Source organism: Toxorhynchites rutilus, chromosome 2, assembly GCF_029784135.1.
Source record: "Toxorhynchites rutilus septentrionalis strain SRP chromosome 2, ASM2978413v1, whole genome shotgun sequence".
Taxonomy (NCBI): domain Eukaryota; kingdom Metazoa; phylum Arthropoda; class Insecta; order Diptera; family Culicidae; genus Toxorhynchites; species Toxorhynchites rutilus.
In genome coordinates, this window is record NC_073745.1 from 292,970,477 (window position 1) to 292,978,059 (window position 7,583).

The 7,583-nt window shown below is 37.7% G+C and overlaps 1 pseudogene; it reads left to right on the top strand.

The window, feature by feature from the left end:
• The first annotated feature begins 5,354 nt into the window (after positions 1-5,354).
• Positions 5,355-6,597, top strand: LOC129764630 (putative nuclease HARBI1; annotated as a pseudogene).
• Positions 6,598-7,583: the final 986 nt, after the last annotated feature.

Consider the following 7,583-nt stretch of genomic DNA (forward strand, 5'->3'; position numbering starts at 1 on the left):
ACTCAACATTTACGCCCCTGAACGGTTGCTTCGCCAATGGAATTTCCTGCTGCTTGAGCCCCGGAACACTCTATACGGACTACATGACCCAGTGCGCTCCATGTCCGCTAGCTTCAATGACTCCAGAAACTGAATAGGTACCACTGACAACGAGGACTGCCATGGACAAGGGCTCAGTTCCCACTCAGTTATTTTGTTTTTTTATGACTTGACTTCAGTTGATGCTCACTGTTATTTCTTTTACTTTTAGTGGCTTATATGTTGTGTTCAAAATGTACTGTTTGTTTATATATATATATATATATATATATATATATATATATATATATATATATATATATATATATATATATATATATATATATGACTTACATGACTTACAAACAATATATATATATATATTGTTTGTAAGTCATGTAAAAGATGTGGGGTTTTTACGCCTTCCCTTGTCTGGCTTTTCCCCATCACATTTCATATTTCATTAAGACAGTAAAAAGTCAGATAAATAAAGAAATAAATCAAGAAATAAAGAAATAGTCGATGCAAAATGTGTTTTCGCGGCGTTTTATCGCGCACATCGGCTCGCGATAGCACACGAAACTTTAAAGCTTGAAAGAATAGCCGGCGAAGGACTTCCGTAGTCAATAGCAGTTACACGAAATACGCGGTTAACTCGGAAGTTTAGCGCTAATTTGATCGAAGACAGATGATGCATGATGACATTAAGAAGTTCTTGAAACATCTTTCGAATTCGATTGAATTCAATTCCTTTTATTCATTTCGAAAACCGAGAGGTTGGGTTAATAGCAAAGGAATCATCAAGTCAATTGAATGTGTTGGCATAGTATCATTTGTGAGTTTTTTCGTTGGAAATTATGTTTTTGGAAGTGTTGGTGATATAGTTCTGCTAAGAGATATTGCCGAGCTACTGGGATATTGAAACCGTTTTTTTATTATTTGGCGTAGTTCTACATTTCTCCGGTTATGTCTCCGACATCATCCACTCATCTTTCTCCGGTAAGTTTTCAAATTTGGGGATCTCTATAATGCGTGTATTTGAAATAAATATTTATATCAAAACATATTCAAGAATGGAACAAAGGAAACTACATTATCTTTTTTTTTTACCTGTCACAAGCCTGGATAAATGAGCAGCGTCAAATTTGTTCGATCCCAACCTTCGTAAAATCATATGGGTAACCCCAATTAGAACCTTTTGCAAACCGTGCCGAGAGGTTTAATCAATATTCTATCATTAACGATGCCTGTGGGGTACCAGGGCACCCTCCAAAGTATGTTTGCCCTTACTTCATTCAGCAACTCGTGGGATGCAAATGATGGAAAGCGTAGAAATATCAAACAGAATAGTGGAAGGTGCCTGCAAAACAGTACGTTATTCTTTACTGTATTAAAATTGGAAGCAAGTCATCTTTAGTTACTATCAACACCTAGCTTTAACCCTGCAGGATATGACGTAGTGGAGGCATATTATCTCGATCAATGAACCACGCGTTCTGGTTGAACCGCTGAGGAGAAGCCTATTAGCATCCCCAGGTAGCATGAGGTCCGCAGGACACGGAACAATAGATCCAATCATAATCTCAACCAAGGGTTGTGCGGAAACCATTCGTAATGTGAGAGGCTAGGGATATACCTAGCAGTTAGTAGTTATCACACCCCTTCCTTTAATCTAGGGCATTGGCGAGACTAAAATAAAATCGTGGGACATGTTGGATTTCCGTTATCCATAGTTAAGAGTTTCATCATATGCCCCTATCTGCGGAGAAACGCTCGAAAGAGTCTCGAGCGTAAGAGATCTAGAAGTGGAGTTAAAAAACAAAATGGCTTTTCGTGACCATTATTACAACATCATCGCCAAGGCTAGCAGAAATCAAGGCTTCATCTCCCGCGTCTCGAAAGTGTTTCGTGATCCGTACTGTTTACGAACTTCATATTATTCGTTGGTACGTTCCGGGTTGGAGTCAGCAGCTGTCGTATGGAGCTCCCACCACAAAGTTTGGATACAACGGATTCAAGCAGTTAAGCGAGATTTGTCAGATATGCGCTGCGGTTTTTACCCCGGAATGATCCAATTGAGCTCCCACCGTACGAGAGTCGATTACACAATTACTAGGTATTACTACCCTGGAGAAAAGGATAATCAACCAGAAAGCTGTATTTATTGGATAGTTGCAACATGGAGAAATAGACGCTCCCTACATACTGTCTCGAATCAACTTTAGTGTTCCATACAGACAGCTTCACCCACGACAAATCCTCAAGCCTCACTTTCACAGGACAGAGTATGCACAGGATGAACCATTCAGGTCAATGTATATTATTTTCAATGAAGTTTTTAACCTATTTGATTTTAATGTTAGTGTTAGAGTTCTTACTGAACGACTACGACGACTAGTGTTGAAAATGTATAAAAAAATTCATGTAGATTTTTCTGTAAATGTAAAGGCCCAGAGCGTAAAGGCAGAATGTTTTTATTGACCAGTCTTGCTCCTGCCAGAGAGCGTTCAACATCACATTGGAGGACTGATAGTGTATACGCTCACAATGCTGTTGTTTTTATATGTTGTCTAAATGAAATTGAAGTAGTTGAGAAATGTGGAATGATGGTGGTTATGTAACAAACATATAATCACCTGTGACCGTGTGTATGTCAACTGGAAAAAGACCACCGCGATAGTTTTCATAGCAAATAAAAATATCGCTTGAGATGCTTGCTTATTATTCTCCAGTTCGTCTTATTATTCTCGTGAGAGAAAGAATAAGTCATGGCTCAAGAATCTTTAACTAATTCTGCAAAACCACGGCTCTTCCCATACCACTGAAACTTTTTACTAAAGAGTTATAATAGAACTCCAATTGTCCGCGAAATTGGGTGGCAAGATAAAAGCGGACAATGAAAATTGCGGATAATGCAATTAATGACTAAAAATGTGGTGCAATCACGAAAAAAAGATATTTCAGCTTGAAAACTAGGTTTCATCAATACAGAAATTTTTATCCATCTGTAAGGTCGTGTACACCAATGGTCAGATACAGTAAAAGCCATGACGAAAACAAAAGCGAGGGCTTATAAATTCCGGGAAGGCACATAGGAATACTATGGAACTCGCTTTCGCGGATCATTAGTATTAATTCCGGTCTATTAGGTAGACCAAACGCTACAGAATTGAGTGTACTTTTGATTAGTTTTCCAAATACTCATCGGGTAAGATCAGTTACAGTAGAGGAAAAACGGAATCCAATGATTAAAAATGCAATAAAAAAATCCCAAAAATTCCCTTCGCGAATCTTAGCATGCCAGCAAGTAAATTCAGTACTATGCAGTTGACAGGATGTCCACAACGGAGAGCAACTGCGCAAAATTTAAGCCATTTTTGTTAAGTACGATAATAGTTACAGTAATTTGAACGTGTTGCAATTATCAAGTACCCTTTACTGGAATAAAAATCCGTGTCAAAAAATTCATAGCACATACCCTCGACAAAAAAAAACTAGAGGAACAGACCGCGAAGTCGGAAATTTCAAGTGATTTTTTGACATACTGTAACATCGTGAAAAATCAACGCAACGATGGGATGCGCATCATTCTGAAGCTACAACTTTCAGGTATTAGAATATTTTATGTACATATTTTTATCTTGGTGTGTGTAGGTGTAGTGAGCAACAATATCGGGAAGAAATGAAAAATCTATTTTTCTTTGTTTTTTCAAGAGTATTCTGGACTAACATAAGCTAATCAACTCAATAGCAAATCCAATTAACCTTATCAACCAGCTTTCACTTGGTTTCAAGAACGATCTTGTAGGACCTTCCCACACAGAGATATTTCAGTTTAAATGAAAAATTACCCCTTCGTCTTTGATGATGAAAAACTCAATAAACATTCATCGTACCGCAAATCGAAAAGCAGTTTTGAAAACACTAATAAATTCTGCACAAGGATAATTTGTTTATATGACGAAATAAATATTATTCAATTTTATTGCATCGATTTCAAAAAAGTTCCAGAGACAGATTTTTTGTTTTGGTCTATTCCGCGCATCGGGTGATAAGGAACGACAGTTGTCACTTCACCATCACGGGAATCATTTCACCCGATTCCAAAAGCTTACTTACTTCAAGTGAGAGGTTCATTTCTTAATAAGTGACTGGATGAATCGTAAGAGACGAGGCGTTCATTCGACTGGTTGTCAAATCGGTGAATTCGGATCTTTGTGTTGTTAGTGTACCAGGGATGCCAGGTGAATTTAAAAAAAACATTATGGAAATACCTTCACAGTAAGCCAAACTTCTCCAAAATGAAGTCATGTCTTCAAATCTGGCATCTCTACTGATAGTTCCTTGTTTTGAATTGGGCTTGCTTCTAGAAAAGTGGAATTTGAATTGAAACTAGAGTTAGTTTGGTCTATTCTGCGCATCGGGTGATACGGAACGACAGTTGTCACTTCACCATCACGGGAATCATTTCACCCGATTCCAAAAGTTTACTCACTTCAAGTGAGAGGTTCATTTCTTAATAAGTGACTGGATGAATCGTAAGAGACGAGGCGTTCATTCGACTGGTTTTTTTTATCCCAACACAATTTTATTATATTAGGCTCATTTAGCAATTCAGCTGTAACAGAGCCGAATTCATTCGTGTACATTTTTTATCCTAAGATAACTTTTGTCGTATACTACACTGTTACCTTTCTATGGCGTAAGAGTATCGCGCTATCTATCGATAAACATTTGTGTTTATCTATAACACAGTAGTCGTTTAGACGTAAAAGAATTCCTATTCTATCGATGCACAACACATGTCGCCTTTTCCGGCGTAAGAATATTGCTATTGTTCGAATGTTCACAGTTGGGCTGTTCACAGCGGGACTGTTGATATGAGGCTTCCTTTGTTGAGTTATTAATAGTTCCAATAACCGATGCAGCAGACCGAAAATGTGAGCGGTAAGGGACTGGGATTACCTTCACATGATGATTGTTGCGTGGATATAGTAGCTAGAATAACACACAAAGATGGTCAGTAGAGGGGCCCTGAGTTATGAGCTCATGACCGTTCGCTTAGTAGCGGACACGCAACCAATTAGGCTACGAAGACCCCTAACGACTGGTTGTCAAATCGGTGAATTCGGATCTTTGTGTTGTTAGTGTACCAGGGATGCCAGGTGAATTTAAAAAAAATATGATGGAAATACCTCCACAGTAAGCCAAACTTCTCCAAAATGAAGTCATGTTTTCAAATCTGGCATCTCTACTGATAGTGCCTTGTTTTGAATTGGGTTTGCTTTTAAAAAAGTGGAATTTGAATTAAATTAATTGAGTTAGTATCAATTGCTATGAGTTCTTTTGAGTTTTGATGGACTGATGACGAGGATGATGACGAAGGTTCGTATATGCAGACTACAATTATGCGCCTGGAAAGACGGAAACTGAGAGACAAATGTAATCCTCTTGAGGTACCACATGATACGTAAGTTTTTATTCAAATTGAACACAATTCAATTTTTCAGGTTTGTAAATTATTTTCGAGTCTCAAAAGATCTTTTTGAATACTGAATATAGTTGAGAGTAAATCAGTGGTTGTTGGATCTTCATCGGTGCTGCCAATAATTAAACCATCAGCAGCGTTGAGATTCTCCGCTGAAGGCAGTTACCAAAAAGGCGTAGCAAATGATTTGTTCGCGGGAATGGCGCAACCTACACTGTCGAAGGCTTTAGCATCCATAATTTCCATTTTGGAAACGGAAGTTTGTCCAACTGCCATACAATTTCCTCTGGATGAAGAGGAAAAAAACGCGATTAAATATGGCTTTTATGAGAGAACAGGATTCCCAGGAGTAACTGGGTGTGTTGACGGTACCCACATTCGGATTATTTCGTCTTGTGCTAATGTTCAGCATTTATATTACAATAGAAAAGGATTTCACAGTTTGAACGTCATGTTGGTATGTATTTCTCTGATATATTGTTAGGATCTCTATTATTTGCTTTTTTATTTTATATAGGTCTATGATCATAAACAAAGAATCCGCAACGTAGATGCCAACAACCATGGTTCCTTCATTCGGAAAAAAGTCCATTAGATGGTGTACTAAATGAGAAGCACGAAAATGGCGAAATAAATACGTGGCTTTTAGGTAAGCATTTTCAAACAATGTTGTACAAAATGGTTGTACAAAAAAATGTTTAATTACAGAAAATGCTGGATACCCTTTGAAGCCCTATTTGATTACACCGTTTCGCACTTCTATCAGTGCACCAAATTTTCAACAACATACAAAATTCAATGAAATACATTCAAAAACAAGGATGATTGTTGAGAGAACCATCGGAGACATGAAAAATGTATTTCGATGCACTTTAGGCGCTCGCCAGCTGCACTACAAACCAGAGAAGGCAACACGGATTGTGAACGTGTGCTGTGCTCTACACAATCTTAGGCTGCAGTTCAATGTACCGACAAATGACGAAGACTGGTTGCCGATAGAAAATACTGAATTGATTGAAACTGCACCAAATGATGAAATCAACATTTCAGACAACGACATTCGACAACAAATTTTGAGCTCCATTACTTAACATTATGATAGTTTTGTGAAAATTAATATTTATATAAAGATTTGAAAACCAAAAAAAATCACTTCAACAAAACAAAACCTCAATGAATCACAAATCCTTCAAACTTCCAGATAAACATAGTTTATTTCAATGGATCTTCATATACTGTTTCATTTCCCTGATTCACAACTGAGTGAAAGTAATAATTAAAGAATTGCAGAGTTAGCAAATGTATAATAATATTTATTTAGTCTTCATTCTTCCCTGCTTGGCGTTTGAGTAGGCATAACTTCTTCTTTTTATATTCCAACAGCTGTATTTTATATTGCAACTCCCTTTCGCAACTTGTACGCCTGATATTCCTTGGCCTGTTGTTCTTTGAGCTTGAACATCTTCCTTGCATAACGGGCACATTCTTCGGAGTTTGCAACCATTCGCTTGAGGTACTTTGTTTGCTCAACTAACATATTTAGGCGGTTGTCTGTATTGTCAAGAATTTCACAAAATTTTAGTCCCTTCGCTACAGCAGGATGTGCTTCCATCCGGGCCACCATAAGTTCGAACTGCTTGCAGTTTGTCACTCGCATTCTGAAATTCGATGAAATATTGAACATATCATATGTATTGCATTAATACTATAGAATTTTCCTCGACAAAATCTATGCTTACCGTTTCACTTCCATTTTAACTCTATATTTTGCGCTGTCGACACCTGAAAACGTATCGACGATTATCACATAGAAACGTCATTGAAATGCAACAATCCTCGATATATATCGACTGTAAGAATAATGTAATACTTATGACAGACATACAACTGTACTAGCGTTGTACTTCGAAAATTGTATGTCTGTCACCATGTACAGCGCTAGAACCATGCAAGCAACTCGGTACAATCGCTGTACCTGTACCGACCTATTTTACCGCTGTACATGGCTACAGTTGTACTGTGCGCAGCGCCATAGACGGTTAGTGGTGGGTAGCATGAACAATCGAATCAAAATACT